Source organism: Lagenorhynchus albirostris, chromosome 6, assembly GCF_949774975.1.
Source record: "Lagenorhynchus albirostris chromosome 6, mLagAlb1.1, whole genome shotgun sequence".
NCBI classification, from domain to species: domain Eukaryota; kingdom Metazoa; phylum Chordata; class Mammalia; order Artiodactyla; family Delphinidae; genus Lagenorhynchus; species Lagenorhynchus albirostris.
The window spans coordinates 80,621,768-80,642,506 of NC_083100.1; the positions used below are offsets into that span (position 1 = coordinate 80,621,768).

The window sequence follows — 20,739 nt, forward strand, 5'->3', positions numbered from 1 at the left end:
TGAGCACAGGTGGTTGAGGGACTCACTTCACAACTTTCCACCAACATAGATGCATTCCTTAACACAGAGGGGACCAAGGGGCCAGAGAGAGCCAGCTGTGGCTCCATCTAAGTCTCTTGTTCCTCCAGGTGCTGAGGCTCTGCACCTCTATTTTAAAAGGCTTTGCCTTATTCTCTTAAAATGCCATAGGGAAGAAGTGACCTAAATGGCCTGAGCTAACAGGAGCAACCTCCATGGCCACCAGCATCACCACCCCACCTCTTACCTGCCTTAAGCACCAGTGTGATCTGTCCATAGATATGGTGCACAAAGCATGTGGGGAGGACAGGGGACCAGGAGGAAAGAAGCACAGGATCTTCTGTTTGCATCTTTCTGACACCAGTCCCTACCTAGTTATACCTTCTTGTGCCAGACTTCAGGATAGAACTCCTTTTAAAAATAGCAAAACACACGGCTAAAGGTTTTCTGAATGAAGCTTCAGTCCCCTGCACAGAGGGCAGAACCACCGTGCCGGGTTCCTCCTTAAGCAACGATCTTTGTCACAGGCTCCCCTGCTTTTACCATCATCTGACTGGTGCCAGAAAGTTTTGATTTACAAGCTGGAGAGTCAGTGAAAAGAGCCCTTAAAACGTTTCAAGGAGCAGATTTTTTTTTTTTTAATGAGCATATTTAGGTTGTTATGAGTCAAGTTCAAAACTCAAGTCACATGAACAATTTTTATAGGGGGAGGAGTAACCTGATGCTCAAATTCACTTGCCTCCCATTTGAAGTAATTCATCTTTAAAATTTCTGTGAAAATTCTACAGAGTTGCCCAGAAAACGGCACAACCATCTGTAAGTAAAAACAAAAGCGCTCTATAGTATATATCACAGGTTCAAAGCACTTTGGCATCAGCAGATTGAACACGTTACTAAAAGAATTTAACTGCAAGAAGAGCTACCATAATTACACAGCAGCTGGTCTAATGTTGACAAAACAACTTTTAAAGGCTTCCAGAAGCCTTACAGGCTTATCAATTAAAAAGGCATGAATAGTAATGTGCATCCTATCCTTAACACCACGAGCTGCATCTCCTGCCGATACAGTGAGCTTTTCATTTTGGAACAACCATTTCTTACACCTTACGATTAAGCCAAACACGTGAATAAATTCTAAGTTATGTCTAGGTGAGACTATTATACTTAAAATAAAATAACTCCATAAAACTCGATTATAAACATTGAACTTAATGAGCATTTCCATACTGGCAAAGTTCTTATCGAAATGCCAACAGCTCATGCCAGAGTTTGTGCTTACTTTACCAAGAGCAAGCAGAGAAATGGTTTAGATTCCTGTCTACACCAGCCAACAACGTGCTAGAGGCAAAATGAATGAACGAACAAATGAATGGGTGGATGTTGGAATGAGACTGTTGGAAGCATCCCAGGTACACTGACTTACTCCCCTGGAGATCTGCCCAAGTGGTCATATGGAATGGCCTTCTCTGCCAGGACCAGAAAGAACTTCCTTCAAGGTCCGTCTCTCACAGGAACCCTTCTCCACACTTCCCACAGGCTTGTTTCTTGTCTGAATCCCTTACATTCGGAAAATTAGGAAGGATTTTACATATCACTGCATCTGATCCTCTTTAGGGCCCTCAAACTTTTTCTATATAGGGGCAGATAGTAAATAATTCAGGCTTTGTAGGTCGTGTGGTCTTGTCACTACTCACCTCTACCGTTGCAGTGTGAAAGCAGCCTTGCACGCTTAAACCAGCATGGCTGGATTCTGATAAAACTCTATTTATAAAAAGAGGCAGGGAGAGGATTTGGCCCAAGGTCAGTAGTTTGTTGACCCCTGCTCTACAAGCACGAGTCCCCACGAGTCCAGGAAGTCTCTCTGGGGACACCTCCAGCAAAGGGGGCTAATCCCCTCATAGCTGTCTCTTCTATTTCCTGAAGCTTTCTCTTCTCTCGACTGAAATGAATCTCCCCACAACTGGCAGCCACTGTCACATCTTCATCTTCTGCCTAGCCTTCCGGTCCTAAATCATTCTCCCTCACCAGAGAGCGCTGCACAAACAGGCCTTCAAAAACCATTTATTTAATTAGAAAATAACCACCAGTTTTGTCTTCTGGAGCCCCGGAGGGGAAGCGTAGTACCTCTTCCACCCGACGGCCCTCTATGTCTTTCAGGACAAGTACGGGGGGGATACGCATTCACTGTCTGACCACGCATTGGGGATCTATCTCACAGCGTGTTTCATTGTTAGTTTTCTTCATCCGTGTACACATTTATTTATTTATTTATTTATGGCTGCATTGGGTCTGTTGCTGCATGCAAGCTTTAGTTGTGGTGCACGGGCTTCTCATTGCGGTGGCTTCTCTTGTTGTGGAGCACGGGCTCTAGGCGCACGGGCTTCAGTAGTTGTGGCTCACGGGCTTCAGTAGTTGTGGCTCACGGGCTCTAGAGTACAGGCTCAGTCGTTGTGGCGCACGGGCTTAGTTGCTCTGCGGCATGTGGGATCTTCCCGGACCAGGGCTCGAACCTGTGTCCCCTGCATTGGCAGGCGGATTCTTAACCACTGTGCCACCAGGGAAGTCCCTGTGTACACATTTTTTTCCTCATCATTTAGATGGCAAGTGAAGCATAGCCCCTGGCACATAGGCTCCATTTGGTTTTAAGAGTGAGAGTAACAGAATAACCACAGAAATACCCATCAACAAATCTTTTTAAAAACCTTTCTCCACAAATTCAGCGGGGACAGCTCCTCACTGCAGCGGTAAATTGCTAGTATGTGGAATTCTTCCGAGGTGAAAACTGATCATTGAGAGGCAAAAGCCTTCCTTCCTCTCTCCCATCTACCACCCATCGGGACCACCCGTCTACCACCCAGGAGTATAATTTTAATGCACTACACTTCATAACACCAACATCCCAACTAAGAGTTCTGAGGCTGGGCCCACTGGGGTCCTGGTCACATACTCGACCCTTCTTCTTGCCCTACAGTGGCCCTACCTTAGTCATTTTAACATCCTGTACTCTGTATCCCTCTCCTTAATAATCCCCACCCAGAGCAATACACACACCGTTGGTATTTATCAATGGTATTGATACCAATGGTGTTATTCAAGAGTGGATTATTGAAGGCCTGCTATGTGTTTTCGCATAAATACCAATGGTGTATATATTGCTCTATGTGGAATCTAAAAATAATGGTACAAATGAACTTATTTACAAAACAGAAATAGAGTTACAGATATAGAAAACAAACTTATGGTTACCAGAGGGGAAGTGGGGGAGGGATAAATTGGGAGATTGGGATTGACATATACACACTACTGTATATAAAATAGATAATTAATAAGGACCTACTGTATAGCACAGGGAACGCTACTCAATACTCTGTAATGATCTGTATGCGAATAGAATCTTAAAAAGAGTGGATATATGTATAACTGATTGACTTTGCTGTACAGGATAAACTAACACAACATTTTAAATCAACAATATTCCAATAGGGGCTTCCCTGGTGGCGCAGTGGTTGAGAGTCCGCCTGCCAGTGCAGGGGACGTGGGTTCGTGCCCTGGTCCGGGAAGATCCCACATGCCGCGGAGCGGCTGGGCCCGTGAACCATGGCCGCTGAGCCTGCGTGTCTGGAGCCTGTGCTCCGCAACGGAAGAGGCCACAACAGTGAGAGGCCCGCGTACCGCAAGAAAAAAAAAAAGCAATATTCCAATAAAAATTTATTTTAAAGAAATAAGTTAAAAAATATACATATATTCTGTAAGTCTTATTCACAAAGGTATAATATTGATAAAAGAAGAATTATTAAAATGATTTCCTAAACTGAAAAAAAATATTTAATAAAAAATGAAAAAAAACCTTAAGAGTACTCATAAATGAGCAACCCTCCTCAAGGAAAGAAAGTGGGTCACTCACAGAATCCCTACTTTCAAAACACTAGTGAGATTATCTCAGAGTGTTACCTCTAAAATCTACTCCCCGGGATAATTCTCTTTCATAATCAGTTATAAAATATTCAATGATTTTAATAGACTATTCTTAATATACTTTTTAATATCAAAGGTCTTTAAGATCATAACAGTGACCTCATCTCTTCCAACATCACTCTGCCTTTCTATATTCCTTCTCCCCACTCCCATGAAAGACAGGGAGGAGGTATTTCACAAAGTCCTGTCCTGTCTCCAGTCACTAGAAGCAACTCTGGGGGCTGTGTATAGATGAGAAAGATATGCTTGTGGACACTCACCAGGGTGGTGGAGAGGACCCAGCAAGGATAGCGTGAGCATCTGCCCACTCCATGCTCCAGCAAGCCCAAGACCAGTCGTCAGCTTGGCTGTGCTGTCCAAGTCAGCAGACACTAGCCACATGTGGCCACTTAAATTTAAGTAAATTAAAATTAAATAAAATTTAAAATTCAGTTTCTCAGCTGCACCAGCCACATTTCAGTCACTCAGTAGCCACATGTGGCTAATGCTTCCATACTGGCCAGTGCAGACACAGACTATTTCTGTCACCATGAGGGAGACTAGAACATTCTACTGGACAGTGCTTGAGGGTCCACTGGGCTGCTCACTGATGCTGCTCTCCAGCCAACACCTAGGGGGCCTCATAAACTGTCACAGCCTGCTGGAGCTGTGCACTGTACCTCCCTGAAACCCAAAGAACAAGTGGGGATACAGAAATGTCACACAAGGTTATGCCAAACCACTAACAAGACATTGTTTTAAAAGCATTCTTTAACTAAAATGAACAAAGAAATACACAACTTGCTCTTACTTCAGGGAATTCTGTTGAAGTCCTCAGCTTTCCCAACTCCATGAGAAACTTTTACCCAGAATAAAAATGAGACTTGAACCTCATCTAGATTCTAGTAAAAAGTAGAGGGAGAGGGAACAAGAGGCAAAATTTTTCTAATCATTTGTTCTGAAGTTGGCATCCTTTGTATTGTTTTATGAAGTTCGTTTTTGTTTTAATTATCATTTTGCATCAAAAAAGAAGGCAGAGGCTTTTTTTTTCCTTTATAAAATATGACCCCAAAGTTCCAATGAAAGCGTTAAAATACTTACGTGCCTTAGATTTGTGAAGTTGTTCAATAATCTGCCTCTAGGTAACACAGCATACAATTTTTTCAGGTTTACTGAAACTGCCATCTCTCTAAGATCCAAGAACAAGAGAAAGTTGCTAATAAATTTTGAATTTCCCACACAGTGACTTTGGAGGACATGAAATTAGGAGAGGAACTAAATTCAAATTCCAAGCTGCTTTCTGAAAGACGAGCTGGCCTCCCGATAGTCTATGAAACATCTGTTTTGATAAGAGATGTACTTAAAATTCCCCACGTCAGTTTCAAGTTACTACAAAATATAAGGCAGCACTAGCTGCAAGGATTAAGGGGGAGAAGCTGTTGCTCAAGTGTCGCGAAACACTCAAGATTTTAATGGGACTCAAAACTCTATCATTTGCATATCGTGATCCTGGGAAATAGACTGAACAGAGACTAAAGTCCCATCCCTTCCGCAAGCGAGAAAACTCTACCGTGATCTTTGTATGTTTTCCCTTACTACCTTCCTGCTAAGGGGCTGTGCTGTGTTTAATTCTCATACCTTTTAACCAAATGTCCTCTCCTCGTTATTTCTACCCCTCCAAATATTATCCATCTGCAAGGACCAGTTCTATTCTCACACTCTCCATGAAAGCTGTTTCAACTCTTCTGGCCCACACATTCCTAACTCCTCTCAAACAGCTGTAGCAAAAAATAATGGACCCTACAACTGCCACTTACTTGTGCGCACTCTGCTCTGACAGGCCAATCTGATCTCCTCACGCTGATGGTTCAGCTCCCGTTTCATGGTTTTGCAGACATAGTGAAGTCCCCCAATTATATCTTCAGCCCAGATCTCTCCCCGGAACTCACAGTCATACCCTCAACCACTGACTCCCTGTCTGCATGTGGAAGCCTGATAGGCATCTCAAATGTAAGGTGTCCCAAGCTGATTGAACCCTCTTCCAAACCTGTTCCTCCTCAGCCTTCCCATCTCAATACATGACAGTCCCACCCTTTCAGTTATCTGGTCCCAAACCTTGGAACCATCTTGGACTCTGCTTTCTCACTCATGCCCCACATCCTACCCTTCAGTAAATCCTGTCTCCTCCACTCTTTCCAAACAAAGAATGCCCCTTTATACCACCTCTACTGCAACCACCTGGGTCTAAGCCAGTATCCTCTGGATTACTGGAGTAGCCTCCTTCAGCCTTGCCCCCTCCCTCCTATTATTGATTCTTACAGTAGCCAGTGATCTTTTAAATCATACATTTAATCAGGTCATTCCTTGGTGCAAATTCTGCCAATGGCTCCCCAACTCACTCAGTCCCAAGAAAGGAAGGAAGGAAGGAAGGAAGGAAGGAAGGAAGGAAGGAAGGAAGGAAGGAAGGAAGAAAGAAAGGAGAGAAAGAGAGAGAGAACGAGAGGGAGGGAGGAAGGAAGGAAGAGGGAAAGGAAGGGGGGAAGGAAGAGGGAGGGAAGGAGGAAACATCTCCCAGATAACTTCTAAAGGCTCTACAGGATGGAAGGGCTGCCGCCTTATGTCTCTGACCTTTTACTACTCTCCCCCCCCCAGCTTATTCCACTCCCACCACTGGTCTCCTTGCTGTTTTGAGAGCCAGTGACTTCATGATGCCACTGTAGCACCTTTGCATTTCTGCCTGGAAGGCTCTTCCTGCAGAGGTCCCCAAGGCTCTCTCTCTTACCTGGTCTAGGTGCTCACGTGACACCTTCACAGCGGGGTCTCCAGGACCACTATATTTAAAGTTGCCAACTGCCTCGCACTCACCTCTGACATTCCCTCTCCCTCACCTCTGACATTCCCTCTCCCTCTTCCCCACTTTAGTTTCTCCATAGCACTTATCACCACCTGGCATACCACATATATTCTTATTTATGTCCTTATCTTCTGCCCCTACCCCTCTAGAATGTAAGCTCTATGAGGACAGGGATTTTTGTAAGTCTTATTTACTGCTTTAGCCCCAAAGACTTCTGCTTATTATTTCATTCACTATTGTGTTTCCACCTTGAACTGTGATTGGCATGAGTTCATTCTCAAATATTTCAAGACAGACACAGAGAGAAGCCATTCCAAGTTCTATGAGGACAGTTCCCATGCCTTACCCTTTCTTTTTATATCTTTGGGTAGGGCCCAGAAAAGAAGAACTTGTTGCTTAATTATTGCTGTGTTTGCACTGGCAAGTATAAAATATTCAGTCATTCAAATTTTGGGACAAGTTAAATGTAGACAGTGTTGATGCAGTATTAAAAGATATAACTATTTTTTCAAGATTTCAAAGCTATTCAAACTTAAAGCTCAGTAAGAGACAGTTTCTTCAGTGCTGCCAAAAAAATGACACAAACACCTGCCCAAAAAAGATGGGAAAGGAAACCTTAGTACTGTCATTTGTTGGGTAGATTACAGCAAATAAAATCAACTTCAATGCCAAGCCCCCAAACAAGTCATTTGAGTTCTTTTGTCATTAGCTTGATTATTAAAATAAGCAAGTGCTTGGGCTTCCCTGAAGGCTGAGAGTGGTTGAGAGTCCGCCTGCCGATGCAGGGGACACGGGTTCGTGCCCTGGTCCGGGAGGATCCCACATGCCGCGGAGCGGCTGGGCCCATGAGCCATGGCCGCTGAGCCTGCGCGTCCGGAGCCTGTGCTCCGCAACGGGAGAGGCCGCGGCAGTGAGAGGCCCGCGTACCGCAAAAAAAATAATAATAAAAATTTAAAAATAATAATAAAATAAAATAAGCAAGTGCTTTTCATAAATCAACTTCACTTTGCCGAGTGGTGATGCTGGTAAAGCCCTAGACAAATTGGTAGGAAATTACGGATATTGGAGGAAAGCAACAGAGAAAGGAGGAGACTTCCCCCCTCCTGTTTCAAAAGAGGATATACCCTACCATCTCTTTTCTTTATTGAGCTATAGCTGATGTACAATATTATATGGTACAGGTGTACAACATGGTGATTCACAATTTTTAAAGGTTATACTGCATTTATAGTTATTATAAAATACTAGCTATAGTCCCTGTGTTGAGCAATATAACCTTGTAGCTTATTTATTTTATACATAATAGTTTGTACCTCAGTCCCCTACCCCTGTCTTTCCCCTCCCCCACTCCCTCTCCCCACTGATAACCACTATTTGTTTGTTCTCTATATCTGGGAGTCTGTTTCCTTTTTCAAACAACTAATCTTTAACAAAGGAGACTTACTAGTCAAGAAGTCTAAAAAATGGCTAGGAAGACAATCTTTCTACACATCCAGAGTACAGCCTATAAAGCATCAACAATCAAGTACAGACCAAATGCAAACCAAATTCTTTTTCACATAAGATGAAGTTTATGCTGAAAGCTTTATGGAAATCAGCATCCCTAAACTGACTGAACATTCCAAAGGGGGAATGCTGTAACACGCCAAAACAAAGCCTACTTAGGGGTTTTAAGGCACTTGGGTTCAGTCCCACAGAGAGCATCTCATTCCTATGTGAGAAGACTCGGGTCTCCTCCAAAGTTCATTGAGCTTCTGTGGTACAGAACCAACTACATCTGTTCGGTTTTGTGAAATCTGTGCAAAACTTTCTGAGTAGAATTCTTTTATCTGAGTACCTTTCGAAGCAGGAAAATGAACATTAAACATTAATTAGCATCATGTTGGTGGGTTATAAAAAATTTACTTTTAATTGTTAAGAAAATAGCCTTGTATGGTAGGTAATGGTTACGTTACTGGAATGACAGTGGTGACAATTAACAGGAAGCACTGCTCGTTAACTAATCTGTTAATTTATTCAGCAAACACTGATGGACTAGGGAGAATGTCTGCTCATCAGATATCTGCTGAGCATCTAGTCTGTGCCAGGGCTTGCAACGCGCAATGAACTAAAAGCTCTGTTCGTATGTTTAAGGGAAGAGAAACGGCAGCCTCTAAAAATAAGAAAGCTGAATTCAAAAATCTAGGCACAGCGCAGCTTGGAATCCTTGTGGAGACAATGCAAGGAGGTGAGGAAAGTCCTATGAATCAAGCCAATATGATAATATGTATATTATCACTTGGGAAAAAAACAGTTACAAATTGTTCACCAAATTTCAAAACTCAATTTAGAGTATAAAAATATAATTAAATGCGTACAACTGATTCCAACTATTTTAACAAGACAAGAAAAACTAAATAGGAATATTGATGTTTCATCAGAGATAAGCCTGAATTCAAATAACAGAACATTTGACAAAGATTCTTAAAAATTTTAAACAAGGGTGGAGGACAGACAACCAAACTTTAGAAATAGTGTAACATGTAAATTTAATTTAATTGTAAAAGGGAAATTATTATCATATTTTGGCTTTTGTATCCTAACATTATCTAAAAAATTATCTCTTTAAAAACATATCAAGAAAACTGAACTCATAGCCCACTGAAAGTTGTCCGCTATAGGTTACCTGGAGAGATTTAGATTATTCTAACTGCAGAGAAGTCACAAAGTACAATGATGACTATATGAAAAATAGGCATCGTGAATACTTATTCTCTCTTTCTAACCCAGAGTTACGCCCTGTGTCCCGCCAATCCCCAACCACCTCTGAAAGGGGAGCTATTTCAGCAAGAGGCGGCAGAATCCAGACCCAGCCACGCTGTGCCCTGAACTTCTGCTGCCACTCCCTCCACAAAACACTCCCACTTTTACGAGCTCCTCATCCCGCAAAGGGTGAATCTGGCAGGAGCCAACTAGATTGGTGTCGGTGAGGCGATGTGTGATAAACGTCTTCTGTAATCCTGAAGATGAAGGGAAGAACAGTGCACATTTTGTATACGTTCAGTATTCATCTTTTCATATTTATGCTCCAGCTCTGTGGTTAATTGCACTACTTTGCTCAGAAATGCCTCTGTCAGAATGAAGTCTTTTATAAATTGTTCCTTTATGAAATATTATCCCGTCTATTAATAAACGTTTCAATATTTTTGTTAGCGTGTGTGTGTGTGTGTGTGTGTGTGTGTGTGTGTGTGTATTTGGGGAATTCATTATTTGTGTTTTGACTCTCTGTGACTTTATGTAGTCTAAAATACAAAGGTTAAGGGAAAGTGCATAGCTTGCAAGTTTGCACTCTCCCAGTGTCTTCTTAAAGTAGACGCAGGGATTTTCTAACAGAGTACATTCTTTTTTTTAATTAATTAATTTATTTATTTTTGGCTGGGTTGGGTCTTCATTTCTGTGCGAGGGCTTTCTCTAGTTGCGTGAGCGGGGGCCACTCTGCATCGCAGTGCGCGGGCCTCTCACTGTCGAGGCCTCTCTTGTTGCGGAGCACAGGCTCCAGACGCACAGGCTCAGTAGTTGTGGCTCACGGGCCTAGTTGCTCCGCGGCATGTGGGATCTTCCCAGACCAGGGCTCGAACCCGTGTCCCCTGCATTGGCAGGCAGATTCTCAACCACTGCTCCACCAGGGAAGCCCCAGAGTACATTTTTGATCACAAGGTTTATACAACATAAAAACTCTTCAAGATAAGAGGCAAGGGGCTAGCTAGAAAAGAAACAGGAAGAGAGACATACTATGTAACTGTAGATTCACAGAATTTAAAACCCAGAAGGACCTCAGACAAAGCTAGTGCAATATTTGGTGTTGCACAGAACACTGACCCAAAAGATGCACCATCAAAATGGGTTCCATTGTCAAACAGGTTTGGTTTTCACCGAAGAGTATACCACCTTTCAGGTATTTAGAATGATCATTCACTTCCTAAAAGTTCTGAAAAGTCTTGCAATTGAAAAGCATTTAACCCATTGTTTCCCAAACACTTTTGACCATTGGACTTTTATTTCCCTCAGCATCCCAAGGAACCAGTGTCTCTTCCTGCAGATCCTGCTCTAGAAGTGCTGATCGTGTACAGTCATTTTACAAATGAGGAAACAGACGTTCAAAGAAGTTAACTGGCTTGGCCAAAATCTGGGAAGGAATTGGCGGTTGATAATTCAGCAAATAGCCTGATGAGAGTTTAGATTAAAAGTGGGAAATAAGCAAAGATCCCAACATCTTTCGTTTCCACCCATACCTCACCACAAGATCGTTGCCTCTTCTGTGTCTCTGTCTCGGTCCCCTTGGAGACTTAGATTCCCTCAACTTTTACTTGCCTACGTGACCAATAGGCAGTTGTTAACCAGCTTGGATCCATTCATCAGCCAGCACGTGCTTCCCCTGAGGAAAGCCTTTTAACAGTAATCTTTTAGACTCTACAGTTGAGACTATGACTCAGCACCCGAGTGGCCCTAATGGAGGCTGCAGCAGGAACACAGCAGATAACTTAAGGCAGACAGAGCTTTGTGGCTCTCCTCAAATTTATTTCTGTATATTTTAGGGCTTCCCCAGATTAAGAGCGGAATCAGATAGGACTGGAAAGTTTTCTTCAATCAGTTATAAAGCAGGTGATCCTTTCCTTATTGTAAGTCCTCCAGATCCTTCTTTTCTGTACTCTTTTTCTTCTTTCCATTTCCCATGTTCAACCTTATTCAGGACACTGTTCCAGGAGAGATCTGAAACCCTCCTGCAAGGTCAAAACCTCCCAGAAACTGTAGGAAATGAGTTTACCCACTTGCCTGAAATGTCTTCTAGGTGCCACAGCATTCAACATTTCTTGAATTTGCTTTGGCCTAGCTGAAAATTACCCCTTCTAGCAAAGGTCTCTCTGACATAGTTCCCAAGCTGAGAAGAAAGTACCATTACAAACAGTACCTCTCTTTAAATTGCTATTCCATTATATGATATGTATTGCCTTTCATTTAGAAAGTTGAGCCTCCAAATAGCTTTGATGGGAAAAATATCTCTTGCATCCTGTTGATTTTTACTTGCCTGGTTTGGCTCTCCCAAAGAATAACACTATGGGTAACAGTAGAAAATGAACTCTGAGTTATTTCTCAGAACTGGGTGGAGTTGATGCTGATCCAGCCACATCTCACCTGGCGCCCCCAAAACAACATTTTAAGTCAGCTGGCTGTGATTCCAACCTATGACAATGGAACAGGAAGAAGAATCCTGGCTATCAGAGACTAAACAGATCTAGCCTTGTCTAGCTCTCTGTTTAAAAAGCATCAGCCCGAACTGTGTGTTGAAAACTCATGCAAAGAGTTTTCAACAGCCAAGAAGGACTTTGTATATCTTTACCTATATACGGCAAGTTTGATATATTGTCTTCTATTTTATGCTATTAAGGATAAAGATCAAACACATTGAACATATGCTATATACATATAGCTAGGTAGCCACCATGTAACCTAGAGAAAAAGAATGCAACTAAGGTAGTAAGAAATTACATACAAATAATTAAATCTGGGTGATGGGAAGAGAAATGATTATTTTCCTCCTTGAACCTTTCTGTTGTTTTTGGTTTAGCAGAAATTATCTATATACTTCTAAAAAGCACAGTACAGCTTAGTATGAAAGTGTGAAACAGCCAGCTTTTTATTTCCAGGTGGGAAGACGGCACATCTAACTTGCCCAAGTCCTAGGTCATGGTGATTGATGGCTTAGAGTCTATTCAGTAAAGACCCTCAATATCTAGAGGGTACTCCTAGGAAACAAAAGCAGCGAAGTGTCTCTGAGGAGAACAGTCACAGCTTGTGATATTTATTTGTTCCTGGTGGACATCCAGAGACTAAACTTAGATGGCAATTGTCATAAACTACAAAACCCAAACCTATCCCTTCCATCTAAATCAATCTTCTGAGATCCCCCTCCCCTCCCCTACCCCCCAGCCCACCCCCAACCCTTACAGCTTTTTCTCTATGAAAGTAGTAAGTCTATTCAACATATTCTTTGAAGGCTTACTCTGTGCAAGACAATATACTCATGCCAGCATTCAAGAGAAATAAGACATGATGTAAATAAGCTAGAATGTAAAAAACAGTAAGTTAGTACAAAATACAGGTATACGTAAAAGAGGAAAATGTACACTGATGTAAATGAGGAGAAAACGCTTCTTTGGGGAGACTGCATTTGAACTAGGCCTTGAAGGTTTAAAAAGAATTGTCAGTTGGGAAATACTGGATAAAAGGACACTCCTGACTAAGGACACACTGACCAAGAACAAGTCAGAATTGCTACAAAAGTTTCTGTGCATTCATTCGGTTGGGTGACTGGGAATATGAATTTTAAAAATTCCATAAAGGGAAATCCTTCTATGAAGTTATACATAAAAGAAAAACCATGTACTTCTTAATACCATTCCTTTGATCTTGTACAGAAAGATCTTACATAAATTCAGAATATTACTTCTATTAAAGTCAGTATTTTTAAGAGTTAACATTTTTAGAACACTTGAAAGTCAACTTTTTTATCTTTAAGATAAAAAGTTCTAAGAAATTAAATGTATTCCGCATGGATAATCAAGTCGAAAGAACAGGCAAGATCTACATAGCAAGAAAAGAACAAATTCCAGGGAGATATGCTAGATACTTTAAATTTTTTATCATAGATCTCCAAGAACTCTGTCTTCTTAACTTAGTTTGTTCTAAATACCAACATTACGCCACACTTCTAGTTGCTCAAAACCATTTTATTAGATCAGCATTACTGGGTAGTTTTAAATGTCAAAAAATATAGGTTGGTTCCTCCTCACCTAGGAATTTAAAGTTTAATTAGTGCAACCCCTTGATTTTATAGTTGAAGCAGATGAAGCCCAGACACTGGGTGCCTAACTTGCTAAAGGTCAGTCAGCTAGTTAATGGTCACCAGTTAAACTGGAGGAAACTAAATAACTTGCCTAAGGTCACAGCATTGGCAACTGGCAGGGCCAGAATTACAACATGGGAAATTCCAGGCCTCTAACATTGCTCTACACTGCCCTCTCTGCCAATGGAAGATTCGCAGAATCCCTCATAAGCAGGTAGAGTCCTGCAGATGAAAAGCCATACAAATAAAAAGCAGAGTAATAAATGCTATTACTATAAGTGCAAGTAAGTGTATATATTATCTAAATTGCTTTAATGGTATAAAGAAACTAGTATTTCTAGATGTCTTGATGGAAACAAATAATGTGTACATTTGCTAGTTTATATACTGCAAATCTGATACTTCTTGATTTGAAGGAAGGGGGTACTTCTTGAAAAGGGGGGAAAATGGGATGAGAATAATGCAATCTTTACTTATCCTGCATTTTAGGGCATAAAATATTAAGAAATATATTTTTGAAAATGTTTATCCAAAATCCTACCACCCAAACACATTAACTGTATTGTTATGTAATCATTTAGAATGCTTAGAGATACTTGTTTTGATAACTCAAGTAACAATCATGATTTTTTTAAAAAAATGTCAGAGATAGGACAATCTTGGCTTTAAGAATTCTTATATCTATGGCTTCTACAAAAAGATGAAGATTTCACGCCCAGTACTTCTGTTTTGCCTAACAATCCATGATGTGGTAATCATTCATGCATACACCTGAATGTTTTTTGGAATCTATTTTTAATTTTAGCCTGCAGCTCCTCTTGGCAAAAGAGAGAGTAAGGATGGGCAAGTGGGATGCATGACAGGAGATAAGGGTATTACAGTCTTTGAGCTTATTACTTCCTGTCTGAACCCCCTTGCTTTCAAATATCAACAGATGTGTTCTAGTTCTATATTTTCAGGAAAAATAATCCAAGTTCACTGTATTTGTAACTGTGTGCATGAGAATTTGACTTCCAGTATCTGTATAGCTCTTCCTTTGCAGCAACCTCATAAGGGTAAAAATGTCAATTAGGCTACTAGTTATGGTAGCTAGCCACTAGTTATAACTATGACCCCTACCCCTAATTGGTAGACTGAGAGAAAACTAAAATTATCTGATGGGGACATCATACTTGGGGCTTCTCTGAGGGCCATGGCTCTGGAAACTGGGCACATCCCTTATGGGATCCTTTGTCTATGGAGTTGTTACAAGACATACCAGCTTCCATTAACTTGGTTCTTCATATCCTGATAGTTATAGCAAAAACAGAACAACTTTTGATTTCCCAGTTCTCACTGTCTAAGGAAAGCACAGTGCTCATATTCAGCCACACTTTTCCTTAGTACCAAATACAAAAAAAAAATTATTTAAACATGCTGCCTTTCATATATAGGGAATTCAGGGGGAAAAAACAGGCAAATTTTTCAAATGCAGATTTACAGAAGATATAGAAATGATAATCAAATGAGTCTTTGTTATAGTAAGACTATTTGAAATCTGAGGTTACAACACTATATATTATTTCCATAATACTTTTTCTTCTAAGAGCAATACATGTTCATTGAAGAAAATTTGGAAAATACTGAAGTAAAGGAAGATAATAAAAACATTTGCAATCCCATAATACCCAGAGATAGTCACTATTAATGTATTGATGCATTTCCTTCTATAATAGATAGATGAACAGATATGGAAAGAAGATTTATACAAACTAACTCAACTACACACTTTTAATGGTATCACACTAATATAGAATTTTATATCCTTTTCTTAACATTAACTTTAACTTGGTGGACACACTTTTTTTTTAAGAAAGCTGAGAGAATATTATCCAGCTGTACTGACCTCTGATGGGAATGGAATCCAAAACCATCTCCTATAAATGTGCTTTTCCCAAATACACTTTTCCCAATTACACTTTTTTCCCAAATACACTTTTGCTTTTCCCAAATCGCTTCTCCCAAATACACTTATCTTCAATCTTCCATTTTGACTTTAATCTTCTATTATTTTTCTTCCCATTTAGGCTGTCTTTTTAGTTATTCCTATGATTCAACTTTATCAGTGTAGTTTTCACTTACCCATAAGAACTACATACCATCTACAGACATTTATAAAAGTTTAAATAAAACCATCCCCAAACTAGTTCCTGGAAGAGCTTATTTGTCCACTCAGAGAAGTGTCTATCTCCACTCTCTGTTTCTTGTTTCTTGGCCAAAAAAAAAATTCATGAATAGGGAGGAACCAGGATTTGAAATCCAGTCAGGCTTTCTGAAAGTTTAAAAATATCATATTTTGGGCAACACTTTAGCCACAAATATATTTCCTCCTTAAACTCTAATACATTATTCCCCCTTTCTCCAAAATAAGTTGTACTAACTGTAATCTGTGTTCACTTTGAATACTGATCTATAGGGACATGGATCTGGCCTGATGGCTGCAGGGTCCCCCCTGAAACTCCTCCCCTGACAAAAGCCCCGTGAGGCCGCCAGGCAATGCCCCAGAGAGCTGTCATTTACACACTAAGGTTCAACACACTTCAGTGATGGCCATCTTGGTGATTTAGTATCTAGTCTGTTGATTGGGTCTGGAATATCCTGAGCACTTGCCTTCTCTTGATCTATTACCTCCAGTGTGTTTATTGCCTGAGAAAGCCTGGGTATAAGAATGTTACTCAGCAAAAGCAGAAGCAAAGAATTCATTTATACTGTGTTCTCTTTTTATCTCTGAGTATCTGTTTGGTACAATGTAAGCCAAGTAGTTCCACAATTCTCCTTTCACAGTATGTAAGAGTCTTTCATTATTATTTTGGGACTCTACTGCAAGAATTTTTCCACATTCATTTTTGGCCATCTCATTTTCAGTGTGCTTGGGATCTGTCACCCTTCAGGGGCTTAATTTAATAAACTGACCCTTCAAATATTTCTACCTACATTAATCCAAACAAAATTAATTCTACTCATCTTAAAAAATATTATGCAATGTGTCATAAATAAAGATCATGAGCAATCGTTTTCCAAGAAAAGATGTGTAAGTGATGGGTTTTTAATAAATAATCAGATAGGCAGATAGCTGTAAGCCCCTTATTGCTAGCTATGCAAGTGAAAACATGATTTCTCTTTAATCAATGTTTTCTGTTGCATTTGTAAACTAGTTAGCGAGGATTTCAGGACTTTTGATGAGTGAGGTTTTTTTTTTTTTTCCCAGAGTGGCTCTGGGTTTATTTAAGTAATCTGTTTTGTCAACTCTTTTTAAAATTCAAATGACACTAATGAAATAATCATTTATTAGGGCTTCACTGTAATTGTCTATTGAACTTATGAGGAGTTTCCGCTTATAGAGTGGGAGACTTAACGTATTTCTCAAACATCTATGCCACTATTAGTCACTTGATTTTTCTGAAGCACTACCATAAGGCCATCATTCTTCAGGGTTTTGATTACTTGTATATTTAACAACTCATTAATAAAAATAATATGCCCCTTGGAAAAGGATAGTTCCTTAAAATCCATTATTAGCTTTCTCCTTAAATGTTTATCAGCCCTCACCTTACAGGGAGCTATGTGGTACTTTGCAGAGAGCAAAGCCTTTTGGGAATGGTACATAATGGTCCGGAAGCTATGCACTGAATAGTAAAAAGAGGTACAGAAATTAGAACTAGGAAAGAAGGAAGCCCAGCATGAAGAAAGGGAGGGAGGGAGCAAGGGAGGGAAGAACTTGGAAAAAAAACTTGACTTGAACTCTGCTATTCACCTTGGAAAAGTCACTCAACTTCTGAGAGCCTCAGCTGTTCCACCTGTAAAATCAGGGTGACTTCCTCACAGATACTTTAATAGTAGATTCCAGTGTGCCATGTAAACTGTACATATGATGCAAAGTATGGTTTTTTACTTGGCATTATTTGCTATAATCAGTCCCGTTTATGCATTCTGTGCTATAAACATTCATCTTATAAAGACTGTCAACAGCTTCAAAATGTAGACCTATGCATTGTAGCTACCCTTTTTGGTCTGGAAGCATTTCTGATATTTTTAACCCCAAAAAACGAATTTACAGTTTTTAACAGCCTTTGTGTGCCTACAAGCTCAAAAGCGTACTGTTTGCTCTCAGGACTAGAGTTCTGTAAAACCTCTTTTTAAACAAGGAAGCCTCTTTTAAGTCCTGTTTCAGTCTGGTGCCTTTGGTCAAGGAGGAAAGTAAAATTGAAAGCAGATAGATGTTTACATTTAAATGGGTTTACCATAAATGTGTATTAAGTCATTTCATGGACGATTGCACAAATATCTTTTGCAAACTTGGTACACATGAGCACATATACAGTAACCATTAACGTCTTCTAGAGAAATAGGGTGCAGATCTAAAATTTCAAAGAGCTACTTAGAGTAAGAAAACGTAATGGCTTTAAGGGAATTGCCCTAATAATATCAAGGCATCTGCAATGGCTGGCCAGTGAAGAGCAGAACAGAGCATATGTCACTGTAAGTCAATTTAACAAGAAATAACCTTTCCCCTGGAGAATCTAAACTCCCTAGCCTCCCACAAAGAAAACTGAATTTTGGAGGTCACACCTTGGGTGAGTTACCAGAGGGAGAAGCTTAACATTCTTTTTGTCATATGGCTCTGGGAGGTCAACGCTATTCTACCAACTAGCTCCCTACCAAAGAGTTGCTCCCTCCTCAATGTCCCGCCCCACCCCCACCCCCCAAATTACAACAAGTCCTTGGACTCCCCTAGGAAACGGCAAATGATTGTGACATCTGAGATGCCAGGGACCACGCCGGATACAAATCATGCTCAAACATCAAGTTTTGAACCTCACTGTGAGGAATAGGGTCGAGGCAGGGGTTGGGGGAGTGGAGCTGGTGAGATCGCGGCGGGGGTCAGAGCGAGTCAGATAGACCGACCGATAGAGAGCTTTAGGCTAAAATAGAATGTTTAACCAAATGTAATCAATGGAACTGCTTTTAATGTAGAGAAAAGCGGGTCGCCAAGTCAAGCCCAGGCGAAGCTCTGGCTCAGTGGGTGGACGCCACCTCGCCGAACCCCCATAGTGGGCAGTCGGAGGGCCTTGCCCGTTAGCGCGACGGCTGGAAGCGCCCCAGCTCACCGCCCCACCGCATTGGTTCTGGGTGGGCGCAGCCGGGCCATGGCCGCCGCCCACCGCCACCCCCCGCCCGCCCCGCAGCAACATGTGGGGCGCTGCCACTCCGCCTCCCCGGTTCTCCCTCCGGCTGGAGTTCCTGGTGGACGCATGCCTGGCCCTGGGAAGGTGCTGAATTACTCTTGGGAAAGATTCCTCCAGCGGTGAACTTGGCAGCTCCTGACATTTCCATCCCACCCCCAGAGCACCAGCACTACACACACGCACACACGCCCCTCCGGACCTGCCCAGGCTGCGCGCAGTGCGGACTGCCCACTCGGGGGCAAAACACCGGAGAGGGATGCAGAAGCGAAGACACCAGCTCTGCTGGCCAGGGGCTGTGGGGGGAAAGACTGTCCTAGCACTCGGTAGTTCCAGGGACTCAGCCCACTCCGTGGTTGGCCCAGGCCCCGCATAAGCTCGGGCCGCTGGCAGGAGCCCCGTTTCCTTTTGTGCTCTCCCGGGAAGCCCGCCTCTACTCACCCGGGCTGCACGCGGATTCCGGCCGCCAGCGGCAGCCCGCTGCTCCATCCCACGAACACTGCGGCGCCCCCGGAGTGTGCAATGCGGAGCCCCGCCAGCGCGCGGCCGGAGCCGGGGAGTGCGAGGAGGGAGCGAGCGAGCGAGCGAGGGAGGGAGGAAAAGAAGGAGGGAACGCGGCGGGGAGGGACAGGGTGGCGGGGGGCGCGCGCCACTCCCACTCGCGCCGGGCCCTCGCCGCCTCCCGCAGCCGCTACTGGCCTGCCCGGCCTAGCCGGCCGCGGGACCAATCAGCGCGCGCGGGGGGGAGCCGAGCCCTCCGCGGGGCACGCTCATTGGTCCGGAGCGCGCGACCCAACTCCGGGAGAGTCTGCCTGAGCGCCCAGTGTCCAAACTCAGGCGGGCCGGAGCTGCTGGCTCGGCGCAGCTGGGGTGCCCGGCTCCGCGCTTCGGCCGGCAGAGTGAGTCTGCCGAGTTCCGCGGACGGAACCGGGAGGATATGAGACCTGCCCTTGAAGCCCGTTCGCGGTGAGCGTTCAAAACTAGCAATGTTTGCTCAGGTTGCACTGCCCCTTTCCTGTGAGCGACCCCCTGCGCCGCTCGCTTCACCCTGGCCAGTAGCTGAGTGAGGGAAAGCCTGGCCGTGTGAAATGGCCCCAGCCAAAGCCTACTCCCCGCCACCCCCAGGGCCGTGCGAAACCCCCGGCACCTAAGAACCACAGCTGAAAAGCACGTCGAGCTCCTTACTCAGGGCAAACCTAGACCACCTGACGTTTGCAATAGAAGACGCACGCCGCGGGGCGGGCGACGGAGTTGGGGAGAGAGCCGGGGTTGGTGATGGCAGATCCTCGTGAAGAAGTGGGAGTCGGGTTGTAGGTTTAGTGGGAAAAGCCCAAGGCAGAATTCTCCCACCCTCTGCCAAACGTTTGCCTCAAGTAACCGCCACCCCCCATCCCCAAACCTCTCTGCAGGTATTGATTTTTCTCTTTCCTGTTGTAAATCATACTTGACTCTCGGGGACTTTTCAATCCAGAGCCTCAGAGTGGAAGCGGACCCGCCTACCCTCTGAGCACCGCTGAGGGCAGGCGAGGACCGGGGCGGGGGCGGGCGTGACGAGGGAAGGTCCCCGGGAAGGTCGGGAGGAAGGGTTCCGTCCGGGAGCCGGGAGCTCGCCCCCAGCTGCAGCACCTCCGCTTGGTACCTGGCCTGCAGGCTACCTTCGCTAGGACGGCCCGCCCCAGTGGATACATTTGTCCATCGTTGAGCCCCCTTTCTCTCCTCCTTAGCTTTTCTATTGTTCGAGCTTCTTTTCAGGCAGACATCCTCTGAATCTTCCTGACTGCTCCTCCCCGCTCCTCTCAACATAAAAA

At 43.0% G+C, this 20,739-nt stretch overlaps 1 protein-coding gene across 2 annotated transcripts in view; it reads right to left on the reverse strand.

Moving 5' to 3' along the window:
• Positions 1 to 19,440, reverse strand: part of LYPD6 (LY6/PLAUR domain containing 6) — a 108,665-nt gene extending 89,225 nt beyond the window's left edge. For both annotated transcript variants that reach the window (XM_060151504.1, XM_060151505.1), the window contains exon 1: positions 19,373 to 19,440. The gene's annotated coding sequence lies outside the window, so the exon portion shown is untranslated. The remainder of the gene's footprint in view (positions 1 to 19,372) is intronic.
• Between the last annotated feature and the right edge of the window lie 1,299 nt (positions 19,441 to 20,739).